Below are 15,774 nucleotides of genomic sequence, written 5' to 3' on the forward strand. Positions count from 1 at the left end.
TCAGTTGCAGAGAATGATCACATCAGAGAAGATGATTTGTCCGCTACACATCAGCCTTTCTCGGCAATTATCTGGTTGCATAGAGGAACCGTATGATTCCAGTACCTATATAATGCACATTTGTCAGAGACATTGTTGCTTACGGCCACACCACCCTGAATAAGCCCGACCTCGTCTGATCTCGGACGCCAAGCAGGGTTGTACCTGGTTAGTACTTGGATAGGAGTCAGCTTGGGAATACCAGGTGCTGTAAGCTTTTTCTCTTCTCTCTACCACCTGCATGTCTTTTGTTGCAACGTCTGATCACCCTGTGACACATGAGGAAGTTGGTCATCTTCAGCTGCTGCTGCTGCTTTGTTGGCAGACATGAAGTGATCTGAGAGTCTCAGTTTCAGCTCCAGAGAATAATCACATCAAGGAGGAAGATGAACCCACTACAAGTCAGCCTTTTTCGGCAATTATCTGGTTATACAGAGGAAGTGTATGATTCCAGTACCTATATAATGCACATTTGTCACCGATATTGTTGCTTACGGCCACACCACCCTGAATAAGTCCGACCTCGTCTGATCTCGGAAGCCAAGCACGGTTGGGCCTGGTTAGTACTTGAATGGGAGACCGCTTGGGAATACCAGGTACCTTAAGCTTTTTCTCTTCTCTCTACCACCTGCATGTCTTTTGTTGCAACGTCTGATCACCCTGTGACACATGAGGAAGTTGGTCATCTTCAGCTTCTGCTGCTTTGTTGGCAGACACGAAGTGATCTGAGAGTCTCATGTTCAGCTGGAGAAAATTATCACGTCAGGGAAGAAGATGATTTGCCCGCTACACATCAGCCTTTCTCGGCAATTATCTGGTTGCATAGAGGAACCGTATGATTCCAGTACCTATATAATGCACATTTGTCAGAGACATTGTTGCTTACGGCCACACCACCCTGAATAAGCCCGACCTCGTCTGATCTCGGACGCCAAGCAGGGTTGTACCTGGTTAGTACTTGGATAGGAGACAGCTTGGGAATACCAGGTGCTGTAAGCTTTTTCTCTTCTCTCTACCACCTGCATGTCTTTTGTTGCAACGTCTGATCACCCTGTGACACATGAGGAAGTTGGTCATCTTCAGCTGCTGCTGCTTTGTTGGCAGACACGAAGTGATCTGAGAGTCTCAGTTTCAGCTGCAGAGAATAATCACATCAGGGAAGAAGATGTGCCCATAACACGTCAGCCTTTCTCTGCAATTATCTGGTTACATAGAGGAAGTGTATGATTCCAGTACCTATATAATGCACATTTGTCACAGAAATTGTTCCTTATGGCCACACCACCCTGAATAAGCCCGACCTCGTCTGATCTCGGAAGCCAAGGAGGGTTGGGCCTGGTTAGTACTTTAATGGGAGACTGCTTGGGAATACCAGGTGCTGTAAGCGTTTTCTCTTCTCTCTACAACCTGCATGTCTTTTGTTGCAACGTCTGATCACCCTGTGACACATGAGGAAGTTGGCCATCTTCAGCTGCTGCTGCTTTGTTGGAAGACACGAAGTGATCTGAGAGTCTCAGTTTCAGCAAAAGAGAATAATCACTTCAGGGAAGAAGATGTGCCCACTACAGATCAGCCTTTCTCAGCAATTATCTGGTTACATAGAGGAACCGTATGATTCCTGTACTTATATAATGCACATTTGTCAGACACATTGTTGCTTACGGCCACACCACCCTGAACATGCCCGACCTCGTCTGATCTCGGAAGCCAAGCAGGGCTGAACCTCCTTAGTACTTGGGTGGGAGACTGCTTGGGAATACCAGGTGCTGTAAGCTTCTTCTCTTCTCTCTACCACCTGCATGTCTTTTGTTGCAACTCCTGATCACCCTGTGACACATGAGGAAGTTGGTCATCTTCAGCTGCTGCTGCTTTGTTGGCTGACACGAAGTGATCTGAGAGTCTCAGTTTCAGTTGCAGATAATGATCACATCAGAGAAGATGATTTGCCCGCTACACATCAGCCTTTCTCGGCAATTATCTGGTTGCATAGAGGAACCGTATGATTCCAGTACCTATATAATGCACATTTGTCAGAGACATTGTTGCTTACGGCCACACCACCCTGAATAAGCCCGACCTCGTCTGATCTCGGACGCCAAGCAGGGTTGTACCTGGTTAGTACTTGGATGGGAGACAGCTTGGGAATACCAGGTGCTGTAAGCTTTCTCTCTTCTCTCTACCACCTGCATGTCTTTTGTTGCAACGTCTGATCACCCTGTGACACGTGAAGAAGTTAGTCATCTTCAGCTGCTGCTGCTTTGTTGATAGACACGAGGTGATCTGAGAGTCTCAGTTTCAGCTGCAGAGAATAATCACATCAAGGAGGAAGATGAACCCACTACAAGTCAGCCTTTTTCGGCAATTATCTGGTTATACAGAGGAAGTGTATGATTTCAGTACCTATATAATGCACATTTGTCACCAAAATTGTTGCTTATGGCAACACCACCCTGAATAAGCCCAACCTCGTCTGATCTCGGAAGCCAAGCAGGGTTGGGCCTGGTTAGTACTTGAATGGGAGACTGCTTGGGAATACCAGGTGCCTTAAGCTTTTTCTCTTCTCTCTACCACCTGCATGTCTTTTGTTGCAACGTCTGATCACCCTGTGACACATGAGGAAGTTGGTCATCTTCATTTTCTGCTGCTTTGTTGGCAGACACGAAGTGATCTGAGAGTCTCAGTTTCAGCTGAAGAGAATAATCACATCAAGGAGGAAGATGAACCCACTACAAGTCAGCCTTTTTCGGCAATTATCTGGTTACACAGAGGAAGTGTATGATTCCAGTACCTATATAATGCACAATTGTCACCGATATTTTTGCTTACGGCCACACCACCCTGAATAAGCCCGACCTCGTCTGATCTCGGAAGCCAAGCACGGTTGGGCCTGGTTAGTACTTGAATGGGAGACCGCTTTGGAATACCAGGTACCTTAAGCTTTTTCTCTTCTCTCTACCACCTGCATGTCTTTTGTTGCAACGTCTGATCACCCTGTGACACATGAGGAAGTTGGTCATCTTCAGCTTCTGCTGCTTTGTTGGCAGACACGAAGTGATCTGAGAGTCTCATGTTCAGCTGGAGAAAATTATCACGTCAGGGAAGAAAATGATTTGCCCGCTACACATCAGCCTTTCTCAGCAATTATCTGGTTGCATAGAGGAACCGTATGATTCCAGTACCTATATAATGCACATTTGTCAGAGACATTGTTGCTTACGGCCACACCACCCTGAATAAGCCCGACCTCGTCTGATCTCGGAAGCCAAGCAGGGTTGTACCTGGTTAGTACTTGGATAGGAGACAGCTTGGGAATACCAGGTGCTGTAAGCTTTTTCTCTTCTCTCTACCACCTGCATGTCTTTTGTTGCAACGTCTGATCACCCTGTGACACGTGAAGAAGTTGGTCATCTTCAGCTGCTGCTGCTTTGTTGATAGACACGAGGTGATCTGAGAGTCTCAGTTTCAGTTGCAGAGAATGATCACATCAGAGAAGATGATTTGTCCGCTACACATCAGCCTTTCTCGGCAATTATCTGGTTGCATAGAGGAACCGTATGATTCCAGTACCTATATAATGCACATTTGTCAGAGACATTGTTGCTTACGGCCACACCACCCTGAATAAGCCCGACCTCGTCTGATCTCGGACGCCAAGCAGGGTTGTACCTGGTTAGTACTTGGATAGGAGTCAGCTTGGGAATACCAGGTGCTGTAAGCTTTTTCTCTTCTCTCTACCACCTGCATGTCTTTTGTTGCAACGTCTGATCACCCTGTGACACATGAGGAAGTTGGTCATCTTCAGCTGCTGCTGCTGCTTTGTTGGCAGACATGAAGTGATCTGAGAGTCTCAGTTTCAGCTCCAGAGAATAATCACATCAAGGAGGAAGATGAACCCACTACAAGTCAGCCTTTTTCGGCAATTATCTGGTTATACAGAGGAAGTGTATGATTCCAGTACCTATATAATGCACATTTGTCACCGATATTGTTGCTTACGGCCACACCACCCTGAATAAGTCCGACCTCGTCTGATCTCGGAAGCCAAGCACGGTTGGGCCTGGTTAGTACTTGAATGGGAGACCGCTTGGGAATACCAGGTACCTTAAGCTTTTTCTCTTCTCTCTACCACCTGCATGTCTTTTGTTGCAACGTCTGATCACCCTGTGACACATGAGGAAGTTGGTCATCTTCAGCTTCTGCTGCTTTGTTGGCAGACACGAAGTGATCTGAGAGTCTCATGTTCAGCTGGAGAAAATTATCACGTCAGGGAAGAAGATGATTTGCCCGCTACACATCAGCCTTTCTCGGCAATTATCTGGTTGCATAGAGGAACCGTATGATTCCAGTACCTATATAATGCACATTTGTCAGAGACATTGTTGCTTACGGCCACACCACCCTGAATAAGCCCGACCTCGTCTGATCTCGGACGCCAAGCAGGGTTGTACCTGGTTAGTACTTGGATAGGAGACAGCTTGGGAATACCAGGTGCTGTAAGCTTTTTCTCTTCTCTCTACCACCTGCATGTCTTTTGTTGCAACGTCTGATCACCCTGTGACACGTGAAGAAGTTGGTCATCTTCAGCTGCTGCTGCTTTGTTGATAGACACGAGGTGATCTGAGAGTCTCAGTTTCAGTTGCAGAGAATGATCACATCAGAGAAGATGATTTGTCCGCTACACATCAGCCTTTCTCGGCAATTATCTGGTTGCATAGAGGAACCGTATGATTCCAGTACCTATATAATGCACATTTGTCAGAGACATTGTTGCTTACGGCCACACCACCCTGAATAAGCCCGACCTCGTCTGATCTCGGACGCCAAGCAGGGTTGTACCTGGTTAGTACTTGGATAGGAGTCAGCTTGGGAATACCAGGTGCTGTAAGCTTTTTCTCTTCTCTCTACCACCTGCATGTCTTTTGTTGCAACGTCTGATCACCCTGTGACACGTGAAGAAGTTGGTCATCTTCAGCTGCTGCTGCTTTGTTGATAGACACGAGGTGATCTGAGAGTCTCAGTTTCAGCTCCAGAGAATAATCACATCAAGGAGGAAGATGAATCCACTACAAGTCAGCCTTTTTCGGCAATTATCTGGTTATACAGAGGAAGTGTATGATTCCAGTACCTATATAATGCACATTTGTCACCGATATTGTTGCTTACGGCCACACCACCCTGAATAAGCCCAACCTCGTCTGATCTCGGAAGCCAAGCAGGGTTGGGCCTGGTTAGTACTTGAATGGGAGACCGCTTGGGAATACCAGGTGCTGTAAGCTTTTTCTCTTCTCTCTACCACCTGCATGTCTTTTGTTGCAACGTCTGATCACCCTGTGACACATGAGGAAGTTGGCCATCTTCAGCTGCTGCTGCTTTGTTGGAAGACACGAAGTGATCTGAGAGTCTCAGTTTCAGCTAAAGAGAATAATCACTTCAGGGAAGAAGATGTGCCCACTACAGATCAGCCTTTCTCAGCAATTATCTGGTTACATAGAGGAACCGTATGATTCCTGTACTTATATAATGCACATTTGTCAGACACATTGTTGCTTACGGCCACACCACCCTGAACATGCCCGACCTCGTCTGATCTCGGAAGCCAAGCAGGGTTGAACCTCCTTAGTACTTGTATGGGAGACTGCTTGGGAATACCAGGTGCTGTAAGCTTCTTCTCTTCTCTCTACCACCTGCATGTCTTTTGTTGCAACGTCTGATCACCCTGTGACACATGAGGAAGTTGGTCATCTTCAGCTGCTGCTGCTTTGTTGGCTGACACGAAGTGATCTGAGAGTCTCAGTTTAAGTTGCAGAGAATGATCACATCAGAGAAGATGATTTGCCCGCTACACATCAGCCTTTCTCGGCAATTATCTGGTTGCATAGAGGAACCGTATGATTCCAGTACCTATATAATGCACATTTGTCAGAGACATTGTTGCTTACGGCCACACCACCCTGAACATGCCCGACCTCGTCTGATCTCGGAAGCCAAGGAGGGTTGGGCCTGGTTAGTACTTAAATGGGAGACCGCTTGGGAATACCAGGAGCTGTAAGCTTTTTGTCTTCTCTCGACCACCTGCATGTCTTTTGTTGCAACGTCTGATCACCCTGTGACACATGACGAAGTTGGTCATCTTCAGCTGCTGCTGCTTTGTTGGCAGACACGAAGTGATCTGAGAGTCTCAGTTTCAGCTGCAGAGAATAATTACATCAGGGAAGAAGATGTGCCCATAACAAGTCAGCCTTTCTCTGCAATTATCTGGTTACATAGAGGAATTGTATGATTCCAGTACCTATATAATGCACATTTGTCACAGAAATTGTTCCTTACGGCCACACCACCCTGAATAAGCCCGACCTCGTCTTATCTCGGAAGCCAAGGAGGGTTGGGCCTGGTTAGTACTTTAATGGGAGACTGCTTGGGAATACCAGGTTCTGTAAGAGTTTTCTCTTCTCTCTACAACCTGCATGTCTTTTGTTGCAACGTCTGATCACCCTGTGACACATGAGGAAGTTGGTCATCTTCAGCTGCTGCTGCTTTGTTGGCAGACACGAAGTGATCTGAGAGTCTCAGTTTCAGCTGCAGAGAATAATCACATCAGGGAAGAAGATGTTTCCATAACAAGTCAGCCTTTCTCTGCAATTATCTGGTTACATAGAGGAAGTGTATGATTCCAGTACCTATATAATGCACATTTGTCACAGAAATTGTTCCTTACGGCCACACCACCCTGAATAAGCCCGACCTCGTCTGATCTCGGAAGCCAAGGAGGGTTGGGCCTGGTTAGTACTTTAATGGGAGACTGCTTGGGAATACCAGGTGCTGTAAGCGTTTTCTCTTCTCTCTACAACCTGCATGTCTTTTGTTGCAACGTCTGATCACCCTGTGACACATGAGGAAGTTGGTCATCTTCAGCAGCTTCTGCTTTGTTGGCAGACACGAAGTGATCTGAGAGTCTCAGTTTCAGCTGAAGAGAATGATCACATCAGAGAAGATGATACACCCGCTACACATCAGCCTTTCTCGGCAATTATCTGGTTGCATAGAGGAACCGTATGATTCCAGTGCCTATATAATGCACATTTGTCAGATACATTGCTGCTTACGGCCACACCACCCTGAACATGCCCGACCTCGTCTGATCTCAGGAGCCAAGCAGGGTTGGTCCTGGTTAGTACTTGAATGGGAGACTGCTTGGGAATACCAGGTGCTGTAAGCGTTTTCTCTTCTCTCTACAACCTGCATGTCTTTTGTTGCAACGTCTGATCACCCTGTGACACATGAGGAAGTTGGTCATCTTCAGCAGCTGCTGCTTTGTTGGCAGACACGAAGTGATCTGAGAGTCTCAGTTTCAGCTGAAGAGAATGATCACATCAGAGAAGATGATATGCCCACTACACATCAGCCTTTCTCGGCAATTATCTGGTTTCATAGAGCAAGTGTATGATTCCAGTACCTATATAATTCACATTTGTAACAGATATTGTCGCTTACCGCCACACCACCCTGAATAAGCCCCACCTTGTCTTATCTCGGAAGCCAAGCAGGGTTGGGTCTGGTTTGTACTTCAATGGGAGACTGCTTGGGAATACCAGGTGCTGTAAGCTGTTTCTCTTCTCTCTACCACCTGCATGTGTTTTGTTGCAACGTCTGATCACCCTGTGACACATGAGGAAGTTGGTCATCTTCAGCTGCTGCTGCTTTGTTGGCAGACACGAAGTGATCTAAGAGTCTCAGTTTCAGCTGAAGAGAATGATCACATCAGAGAAGATGATATCCCCACTACACATCAGCCTTTCTCGGCAATTATCTGGTTTCATAGAGGAAGTGTATGATTCCAGTACCTATATAATTCACATTTGTAACAAATATATTTGCTTACCGCCACACCACCCTGAATAAGCCCGACCTCGTCTGATCTCGGACGCCAAGCAGGGTTGTACCTGGTTAGTACTTGGATAGGAGACAGCTTGGGAATACCAGGTGCTGTAAGCTTTTTCTCTTCTCTCGACCACCTGCATGTCTTTTGTTGCAACGTCTGATCACCCTGTGACACGTGAAGAAGTTGGTCATCTTCAGCTCCTGCTGCTTTGTTGGCAGACATGAGGTAATCTGAGAGTCTCAGTTTCAGCTGGAGAGAATAATCACATCAGAGAAGATGATTTGTCCGCTACAAGTCAGCTTTTCTCTGCAATTATTTGGTTGCATAGAGGAACCGTATGATTCCAGTACCTATATAATGCACATTTGTCAGAGACATTGTTGCTTACGGCCACACCACCCTGAATAAGCCCGACCTCGTCTGATCTCGGAAGCCAAGCAGGTTTAGGCCTGCTTAGTATTTGATGGGAGACTGCTTGGGAATACCAGGTGCTGTAAGCTTTTTCTCTTCTCTCTACCACCTGCATGTCTTTTGTTGCAACGTCTGATCACCCTGTGACACGTGAAGAAGCTGGTCATCTTCAGCTGCTGCTGCTTTGTTGATAGACACGAGGTGATCTGAGAGTCTCAGTTTCAGCTCCAGAGAATAATCACATCAAGGAGGAAGATGAACCCACTATAAGTCAGCCTTTTTCGGCAATTATCTGGTTATACAGAGGAAGTGTATGATTCCAGTACCTATATAATGCACATTTGTCACCGATATTGTTGCTTACGGCCACACCACCCTGAATAAGCCCAACCTCGTCTGATCTCGGAAGCCAAGCAGGGTTGGGCCTCCTTAGTACTTGGATGGGAGACTGCTTGGGAATACCAGGTCCTGTAAGCTTCTTCTCTTCTCTCTACCACCTGCATGTCTTTTGTTGCAACTTCTGATCACCCTGTGACACATGAGGAAGTTGGTCATCTTCAGCTGCTGCTGCTTTGTTGGCTGACACGAAGTGATCTGAGAGTCTCAGTTTCAGTTGCAGATAATGATCACATCAGAGAAGATGATTATCTGGTTCCATAGAGGAACCGTATGATTCCAGTACCTATATAATGCACATTTGTCAGAGACATTGTTGCTTACGGCCACACCACCCTGAATAAGCCCGACCTCGTCTGATCTCGGACGCCAAGCAGGGTTGTACCTGGTTAGTACTTGGATGGGAGACAGCTTGGGAATACCAGGTGCTGTAAGCTTTTTCTCTTCTCTCTACCACCTGCATGTCTTTTGTTGCAACGTCTGATCACCCTGTGACACGTGAAGAAGTTGGTCATCTTCAGCTGCTGCTGCTTTGTTGGCTGACACGAAGTGATCTGAGAGTCTCAGTTTCAGTTGCAGATAATGATCACATCAGAGAAGATGATTTCCCCGCTACACATCAGCCTTTCTCGGCAATTATCTGGTTGCATAGAGGAACCGTATGATTCCAGTACCTATATAATGCACATTTGTCAGAGACATTGTTGCTTACGGCCACACCACCCTGAATAAGCCCGACCTCGTCTGATCTCGGACGCCAAGCAGGGTTGTACCTGGTTAGTACTTGGATGGGAGACAGCTTGGGAATACCAGGTGCTGTACGCTTTTTCTCTTCTCTCTACCACCTGCATGTCTTTTGTTGCAACGTCTGATCACCCTGTGACACATGAGGAAGTTGGTCATCTTCAGCAGCTGCTGCTTTGTTGGCAGACACGAAGTGATCTGAGAGTCTCAGTTTCAGCTGAAGAGAATGATCACATCAGAGAAGATGATATGCCCACTACACATCAGCCTTTCTCGGCAATTATCTGGTTTCATAGAGCAAGTGTATGATTCCAGTACCTATATAATTCACATTTGTAACAGATATTGTCGCTTACCGCCACACCACCCTGAATAAGCCCCACCTTGTCTTATCTCGGAAGCCAAGCAGGGTTGGGTCTGGTTTGTACTTCAATGGGAGACTGCTTGGGAATACCAGGTGCTGTAAGCTGTTTCTCTTCTCTCTACCACCTGCATGTGTTTTGTTGCAACATCTGATCACCCTGTGACACATGAGGAAGTTGGTCATCTTCAGCTGCTGCTGCTTTGTTGGCAGACACGAAGTGATCTAAGAGTCTCAGTTTCAGCTGAAGAGAATGATCACATCAGAGAAGATGATATCCCCACTACACATCAGCCTTTCTCGGCAATTATCTGGTTTCATAGAGGAAGTGTATGATTCCAGTACCTATATAATTCACATTTGTAACAAATATATTTGCTTACCGCCACACCACCCTGAATAAGCCCGACCTCGTCTGATCTCGGACGCCAAGCAGGGTTGTACCTGGTTAGTACTTGGATAGGAGACAGCTTGGGAATACCAGGTGCTGTAAGCTTTTTCTCTTCTCTCGACCACCTGCATGTCTTTTGTTGCAACGTCTGATCACCCTGTGACACGTGAAGAAGTTGGTCATCTTCAGCTCCTGCTGCTTTGTTGGCAGACATGAGGTAATCTGAGAGTCTCAGTTTCAGCTGGAGAGAATAATCACATCAGAGAAGATGATTTGTCCGCTACAAGTCAGCTTTTCTCTGCAATTATTTGGTTGCATAGAGGAACCGTATGATTCCAGTACCTATATAATGCACATTTGTCAGAGACATTGTTGCTTACGGCCACACCACCCTGAATAAGCCCGACCTCGTCTGATCTCGGAAGCCAAGCAGGTTTAGGCCTGCTTAGTATTTGATGGGAGACTGCTTGGGAATACCAGGTGCTGTAAGCTTTTTCTCTTCTCTCTACCACCTGCATGTCTTTTGTTGCAACGTCTGATCACCCTGTGACACGTGAAGAAGCTGGTCATCTTCAGCTGCTGCTGCTTTGTTGATAGACACGAGGTGATCTGAGAGTCTCAGTTTCAGCTCCAGAGAATAATCACATCAAGGAGGAAGATGAACCCACTACAAGTCAGCCTTTTTCGGCAATTATCTGGTTATACAGAGGAAGTGTATGATTCCAGTACCTATATAATGCACATTTGTCACCGATATTGTTGCTTACGGCCACACCACCCTGAATGAGCCCGACCTCGTCTGATCTCGGAAGCCAAGCACGGTTGGGCCTGGTTAGTACTTGGATGGGAGACAGCTTGGGAATACCAGGTGCTGTAAGCTTTTTCTCTTCTCTCTACCACCTGCATGTCTTTTGTTGCAACGTCTGATCACCCTGTGACACGTGAAGAAGTTGGTCATCTTCAGCTGCTGCTGCTTTGTTGGCTGACACGAAGTGATCTGAGAGTCTCAGTTTCAGTTGCAGATAATGATCACATCAGAGAAGATGATTTCCCCGCTACACATCAGCCTTTCTCGGCAATTATCTGGTTGCATAGAGGAACCGTATGATTCCAGTACCTATATAATGCACATTTGTCAGAGACATTGTTGCTTACGGCCACACCACCCTGAATAAGCCCGACCTCGTCTGATCTCGGACGCCAAGCAGGGTTGTACCTGGTTAGTACTTGGATAGGAGACAGCTTGGGAATACCAGGTGCTGTAAGCTTTTTCTCTTCTCTCGACCACCTGCATGTCTTTTGTTGCAACGTCTGATCACCCTGTGACACGTGAAGAAGTTGGTCATCTTCAGCTCCTGCTGCTTTGTTGGCAGACATGAGGTAATCTGAGAGTCTCAGTTTCAGCTGGAGAGAATAATCACATCAGAGAAGATGATTTGTCCGCTACAAGTCAGCTTTTCTCTGCAATTATTTGGTTGCATAGAGGAACCGTATGATTCCAGTACCTATATAATGCACATTTGTCAGAGACATTGTTGCTTACGGCCACACCACCCTGAATAAGCCCGACCTCGTCTGATCTCGGAAGCCAAGCAGGTTTAGGCCTGCTTAGTATTTGATGGGAGACTGCTTGGGAATACCAGGTGCTGTAAGCTTTTTCTCTTCTCTCTACCACCTGCATGTCTTTTGTTGCAACGTCTGATCACCCTGTGACACGTGAAGAAGCTGGTCATCTTCAGCTGCTGCTGCTTTGTTGATAGACACGAGGTGATCTGAGAGTCTCAGTTTCAGCTCCAGAGAATAATCACATCAAGGAGGAAGATGAACCCACTACAAGTCAGCCTTTTTCGGCAATTATCTGGTTATACAGAGGAAGTGTATGATTCCAGTACCTATATAATGCACATTTGTCACCGATATTGTTGCTTACGGCCACACCACCCTGAATGAGCCCGACCTCGTCTGATCTCGGAAGCCAAGCACGGTTGGGCCTGGTTAGTACTTGGATGGGAGACAGCTTGGGAATACCAGGTGCTGTAAGCTTTTTCTCTTCTCTCTACCACCTGCATGTCTTTTGTTGCAACGTCTGATCACCCTGTGACACGTGAAGAAGTTGGTCATCTTCAGCTGCTGCTGCTTTGTTGGCTGACACGAAGTGATCTGAGAGTCTCAGTTTCAGTTGCAGATAATGATCACATCAGAGAAGATGATTTCCCCGCTACACATCAGCCTTTCTCGGCAATTATCTGGTTGCATAGAGGAACCGTATGATTCCAGTACCTATATAATGCACATTTGTCAGAGACATTGTTGCTTACGGCCACACCACCCTGAATAAGCCCGACCTCGTCTGATCTCGGACGCCAAGCAGGGTTGTACCTGGTTAGTACTTGGATGGGAGACAGCTTGGGAATACCAGGTGCTGTACGCTTTTTCTCTTCTCTCTACCACCTGCATGTCTTTTGTTGCAACGTCTGATCACCCTGTGACACGTGAAGAAGTTAGTCATCTTCAGCTGCTGCTGCTTTGTTGATAGACACGAGGTGATCTGAGAGTCTCAGTTTCAGCTCCAGAGAATAATCACATCAAGGAGGAAGATGAACCCACTACAAGTCAGCCTTTTTCGGCAATTATCTGGTTATACAGAGGAAGTGTATGATTCCAGTACCTATATAATGCACATTTGTCACCGATATTGTTGCTTACGGCCACACCACCCTGAATGAGCCCGACCTCGTCTGATCTCGGAAGCCAAGCACGGTTGGGCCTGGTTAGTACTTGAATGGGAGACCGCTTGGGAATACCAGGTACCTTAAGCTTTTTCTCTTCTCTCTACCACCTGCATGTCTTTTGTTGCAACGTCTGATCACCCTGTGACACATGAGGAAGTTTGTCATCTTCAGCTTCTGCTGCTTTGTTGGCAGACACGAAGTGATCTGAGAGTCTCATGTTCAGCTGGAGAAAATTATCACGTCAGGGAAGAAGATGATTTGCCCGCTACACATCAGCCTTTCTCGGCAATTATCTGGTTGCATAGAGGAACCGTATGATTCCAGTACCTATATAATGCACATTTGTCAGAGACATTGTTGCTTACGGCCACACCACCCTGAATAAGCCCCACCTTGTCTTATCTCGGACGCCAAGCAGGGTTGTACCTGGTTAGTACTTAGATGGGAGTCTGCTTGGGATTACCAGGTGCTGTAAGCTTTTTGTCTTCTCTCGACCACCTGCATGTCTTTTGTTGCAACGTCTGATCACCCTGTGACACATGAGGAAGTTGGTCATCTTCAGCTCCTGCTGCTTTGTTGATAGACACGAGGTGATCTGAGAGTCTCAGTTTCAGTTGCAGAGAATGATCACATCAGAGAAGAAGATGTGCCCACTACAAGTCAGCTTTTCTCTGCAATTATCTGGTTGCATAGAGGAACCGTATGATTCCAGTACCTATATAATGCACATTTGTCACAGACATTGTCGCTTACGGCCACACCACCCTGAATAAGCCCGACCTCGTCTGATCTCGGACGCCAAGCAGGGTTGTACCTGGTTAGTACTTGGATTGGAGTCAGCTTGGGAATACCAGGTGCTGTAAGCTTTTTCTCTTCTCTCTACCACCTGCATGTCTTTTGTTGCAACGTCTGATCACCCTGTGACACATGAGGAAGTTGGTCATCTTCAGCTGCTGCTGCTTTGTTGGCTGACACGAAGTGATCTGAGAGTCTCAGTTTAAGTTGCAGAGAATGATCACATCAGAGAAGATGATTTGCCCGCTACACATCAGCCTTTCTCGGCAATTATCTGGTTGCATAGAGGAACCGTATGATTCCTGTACCTATATAATGCACATTTGTCAGAGACATTGTTGCTTACGGCCACACCACCCTGAACATGCCCGACCTCGTCTGATCTCGGAAGCCAAGGAGGGTTGGGCCTGGTTAGTACTTAAATGGGAGACCGCTTGGGAATACCAGGAGCTGTAAGCTTTTTGTCTTCTCTCGACCACCTGCATGTCTTTTGTTGCAACGTCTGATCACCCTGTGACACATGACGAAGTTGGTCATCTTCAGCTGCTGCTGCTTTGTTGGCAGACACGAAGTGATCTGAGAGTCTCAGTTTCAGCTGCAGAGAATAATCACATCAGGGAAGAAGATGTGCCCATAACAAGTCAGCCTTTCTCTGCAATTATCTGGTTACATAGAGGAATTGTATGATTCCAGTACCTATATAATGCACATTTGTCACAGAAATTGTTCCTTACGGCCACACCACCCTGAATAAGCCCGACCTCGTCTGATCTCGGAAGCCAAGGAGGGTTGGGCCTGGTTAGTACTTAAATGGGAGACCGCTTGGGAATACCAGGAGCTGTAAGCTTTTTGTCTTCTCTCGACCACCTGCATGTCTTTTGTTGCAACGTCTGATCACCCTGTGACACATGACGAAGTTGGTCATCTTCAGCTGCTGCTGCTTTGTTGTCAGACACGAAGTGATCTCAGAGTCTCAGTTTCAGCTGCAGAGAATAATCACATCAGGGAAGAAGATGTGCCCATAACAAGTCAGCCTTTCTCTGCAATTATCTGGTTACATAGAGGAATTGTATGATTCCAGTACCTATATAATGCACATTTGTCACAGAAATTGTTCCTTACGGCCACACCACCCTGAATAAGCCCGACCTCGTCTGATCTCGGAAGCCAAGGAGGGTTGGGCCTGGTTAGTACTTTAATGGGAGACTGCTTGGGAATACCAGGTTCTGTAAGAGTTTTCTCTTCTCTCTACAACCTGCATGTCTTTTGTTGCAACGTCTGATCACCCTGTGACACATGAGGAAGTTGGTCATCTTCAGCTGCTGCTGCTTTGTTGGCAGACACGAAGTGATCTGAGAGTCTCAGTTTCAGCTGCAGAGAATAATCACATCAGGGAAGAAGATGTTTCCATAACAAGTCAGCCTTTCTCTGCAATTATCTGGTTACATAGAGGAAGTGTATGATTCCAGTACCTATATAATGCACATTTGTCACAGAAATTGTTCCTTACGGCCACACCACCCTGAATAAGCCCGACCTCGTCTGATCTCGGAAGCCAAGGAGGGTTGGGCCTGGTTAGTACTTTAATGGGAGACTGCTTGGGAATACCAGGTGCTGTAAGCGTTTTCTCTTCTCTCTACAACCTGCATGTCTTTTGTTGCAACGTCTGATCACCCTGTGACACATGAGGAAGTTGGTCATCTTCAGCAGCTGCTGCTTTGTTGGCAGACACGAAGTGATCTGAGAGTCTCAGTTTCAGCTGAAGAGAATGATCACATCAGAGAAGATGATATGCCCACTACACATCAGCCTTTCTCGGCAATTATCTGGTTTCATAGAGCAAGTGTATGATTCCAGTACCTATATAATTCACATTTGTAACAGATATTGTCGCTTACCGCCACACCACCCTGAATAAGCCCCACCTTGTCTTATCTCGGAAGCCAAGCAGGGTTGGGTCTGGTTTGTACTTCAATGGGAGACTGCTTGGGAATACCAGGTGCTGTAAGCTGTTTCTCTTCTCTCT

General features: G+C 46.6%; 1 non-coding gene and 36 pseudogenes across 1 annotated transcript; all 37 read left to right on the forward strand.

Annotated features, from left to right (window-relative positions):
• Nucleotides 1-137: 137 nt before the first annotated feature.
• LOC140292141 (5S ribosomal RNA) lies at nt 138-256 on the forward strand (annotated as a pseudogene).
• A 272-nt stretch (nt 257-528) lies between these two features.
• LOC140288819 (5S ribosomal RNA) lies at nt 529-647 on the forward strand (annotated as a pseudogene).
• Nucleotides 648-919: 272 nt separating this feature from the next.
• LOC140289930 (5S ribosomal RNA) lies at nt 920-1,038 on the forward strand (annotated as a pseudogene).
• Nucleotides 1,039-1,307: 269 nt separating this feature from the next.
• On the forward strand, nt 1,308-1,426 carry LOC140290916 (5S ribosomal RNA; annotated as a pseudogene).
• A 269-nt stretch (nt 1,427-1,695) lies between these two features.
• On the forward strand, nt 1,696-1,814 carry LOC140293245 (5S ribosomal RNA; annotated as a pseudogene).
• Nucleotides 1,815-2,083: 269 nt separating this feature from the next.
• On the forward strand, nt 2,084-2,202 carry LOC140290394 (5S ribosomal RNA; annotated as a pseudogene).
• Nucleotides 2,203-2,471: 269 nt separating this feature from the next.
• On the forward strand, nt 2,472-2,590 carry LOC140288828 (5S ribosomal RNA; annotated as a pseudogene).
• A 269-nt stretch (nt 2,591-2,859) lies between these two features.
• Nucleotides 2,860-2,978, forward strand: LOC140287414 (5S ribosomal RNA; annotated as a pseudogene).
• Nucleotides 2,979-3,250: 272 nt separating this feature from the next.
• On the forward strand, nt 3,251-3,369 carry LOC140277508 (5S ribosomal RNA; annotated as a pseudogene).
• A 269-nt stretch (nt 3,370-3,638) lies between these two features.
• On the forward strand, nt 3,639-3,757 carry LOC140292143 (5S ribosomal RNA; annotated as a pseudogene).
• A 272-nt stretch (nt 3,758-4,029) lies between these two features.
• LOC140288820 (5S ribosomal RNA) lies at nt 4,030-4,148 on the forward strand (annotated as a pseudogene).
• Nucleotides 4,149-4,420: 272 nt separating this feature from the next.
• On the forward strand, nt 4,421-4,539 carry LOC140289931 (5S ribosomal RNA; annotated as a pseudogene).
• A 269-nt stretch (nt 4,540-4,808) lies between these two features.
• Nucleotides 4,809-4,927, forward strand: LOC140292144 (5S ribosomal RNA; annotated as a pseudogene).
• A 269-nt stretch (nt 4,928-5,196) lies between these two features.
• On the forward strand, nt 5,197-5,315 carry LOC140299086 (5S ribosomal RNA). The gene has a single exon (XR_011914669.1). It is a non-coding gene; the product is annotated as a 5S ribosomal RNA (ribosomal RNA).
• A 269-nt stretch (nt 5,316-5,584) lies between these two features.
• On the forward strand, nt 5,585-5,703 carry LOC140294286 (5S ribosomal RNA; annotated as a pseudogene).
• Nucleotides 5,704-5,972: 269 nt separating this feature from the next.
• Nucleotides 5,973-6,091, forward strand: LOC140300583 (5S ribosomal RNA; annotated as a pseudogene).
• Nucleotides 6,092-6,360: 269 nt separating this feature from the next.
• LOC140296850 (5S ribosomal RNA) lies at nt 6,361-6,479 on the forward strand (annotated as a pseudogene).
• A 269-nt stretch (nt 6,480-6,748) lies between these two features.
• On the forward strand, nt 6,749-6,867 carry LOC140288478 (5S ribosomal RNA; annotated as a pseudogene).
• A 269-nt stretch (nt 6,868-7,136) lies between these two features.
• LOC140285234 (5S ribosomal RNA) lies at nt 7,137-7,255 on the forward strand (annotated as a pseudogene).
• Nucleotides 7,256-7,912: 657 nt separating this feature from the next.
• On the forward strand, nt 7,913-8,031 carry LOC140294477 (5S ribosomal RNA; annotated as a pseudogene).
• Nucleotides 8,032-8,300: 269 nt separating this feature from the next.
• Nucleotides 8,301-8,418, forward strand: LOC140296161 (5S ribosomal RNA; annotated as a pseudogene).
• A 269-nt stretch (nt 8,419-8,687) lies between these two features.
• On the forward strand, nt 8,688-8,806 carry LOC140295923 (5S ribosomal RNA; annotated as a pseudogene).
• Nucleotides 8,807-9,043: 237 nt separating this feature from the next.
• Nucleotides 9,044-9,162, forward strand: LOC140290395 (5S ribosomal RNA; annotated as a pseudogene).
• Nucleotides 9,163-9,431: 269 nt separating this feature from the next.
• On the forward strand, nt 9,432-9,550 carry LOC140293808 (5S ribosomal RNA; annotated as a pseudogene).
• A 657-nt stretch (nt 9,551-10,207) lies between these two features.
• Nucleotides 10,208-10,326, forward strand: LOC140294478 (5S ribosomal RNA; annotated as a pseudogene).
• A 269-nt stretch (nt 10,327-10,595) lies between these two features.
• Nucleotides 10,596-10,713, forward strand: LOC140296163 (5S ribosomal RNA; annotated as a pseudogene).
• Nucleotides 10,714-10,982: 269 nt separating this feature from the next.
• On the forward strand, nt 10,983-11,101 carry LOC140301159 (5S ribosomal RNA; annotated as a pseudogene).
• Nucleotides 11,102-11,370: 269 nt separating this feature from the next.
• LOC140289933 (5S ribosomal RNA) lies at nt 11,371-11,489 on the forward strand (annotated as a pseudogene).
• A 269-nt stretch (nt 11,490-11,758) lies between these two features.
• On the forward strand, nt 11,759-11,876 carry LOC140296164 (5S ribosomal RNA; annotated as a pseudogene).
• A 269-nt stretch (nt 11,877-12,145) lies between these two features.
• LOC140301160 (5S ribosomal RNA) lies at nt 12,146-12,264 on the forward strand (annotated as a pseudogene).
• Nucleotides 12,265-12,533: 269 nt separating this feature from the next.
• On the forward strand, nt 12,534-12,652 carry LOC140293809 (5S ribosomal RNA; annotated as a pseudogene).
• Nucleotides 12,653-12,921: 269 nt separating this feature from the next.
• Nucleotides 12,922-13,040, forward strand: LOC140314264 (5S ribosomal RNA; annotated as a pseudogene).
• A 660-nt stretch (nt 13,041-13,700) lies between these two features.
• Nucleotides 13,701-13,819, forward strand: LOC140288379 (5S ribosomal RNA; annotated as a pseudogene).
• Nucleotides 13,820-14,088: 269 nt separating this feature from the next.
• Nucleotides 14,089-14,207, forward strand: LOC140300584 (5S ribosomal RNA; annotated as a pseudogene).
• A 269-nt stretch (nt 14,208-14,476) lies between these two features.
• On the forward strand, nt 14,477-14,595 carry LOC140281439 (5S ribosomal RNA; annotated as a pseudogene).
• A 269-nt stretch (nt 14,596-14,864) lies between these two features.
• On the forward strand, nt 14,865-14,983 carry LOC140293207 (5S ribosomal RNA; annotated as a pseudogene).
• Nucleotides 14,984-15,252: 269 nt separating this feature from the next.
• Nucleotides 15,253-15,371, forward strand: LOC140288479 (5S ribosomal RNA; annotated as a pseudogene).
• Nucleotides 15,372-15,774: the final 403 nt, after the last annotated feature.

This window comes from Leuresthes tenuis, unplaced genomic scaffold, assembly GCF_036924035.1.
Source record: "Leuresthes tenuis unplaced genomic scaffold, fLeuTen1.0.hap1 SCAF_1, whole genome shotgun sequence".
NCBI classification, from domain to species: Eukaryota; Metazoa; Chordata; class Actinopteri; order Atheriniformes; family Atherinopsidae; genus Leuresthes; species Leuresthes tenuis.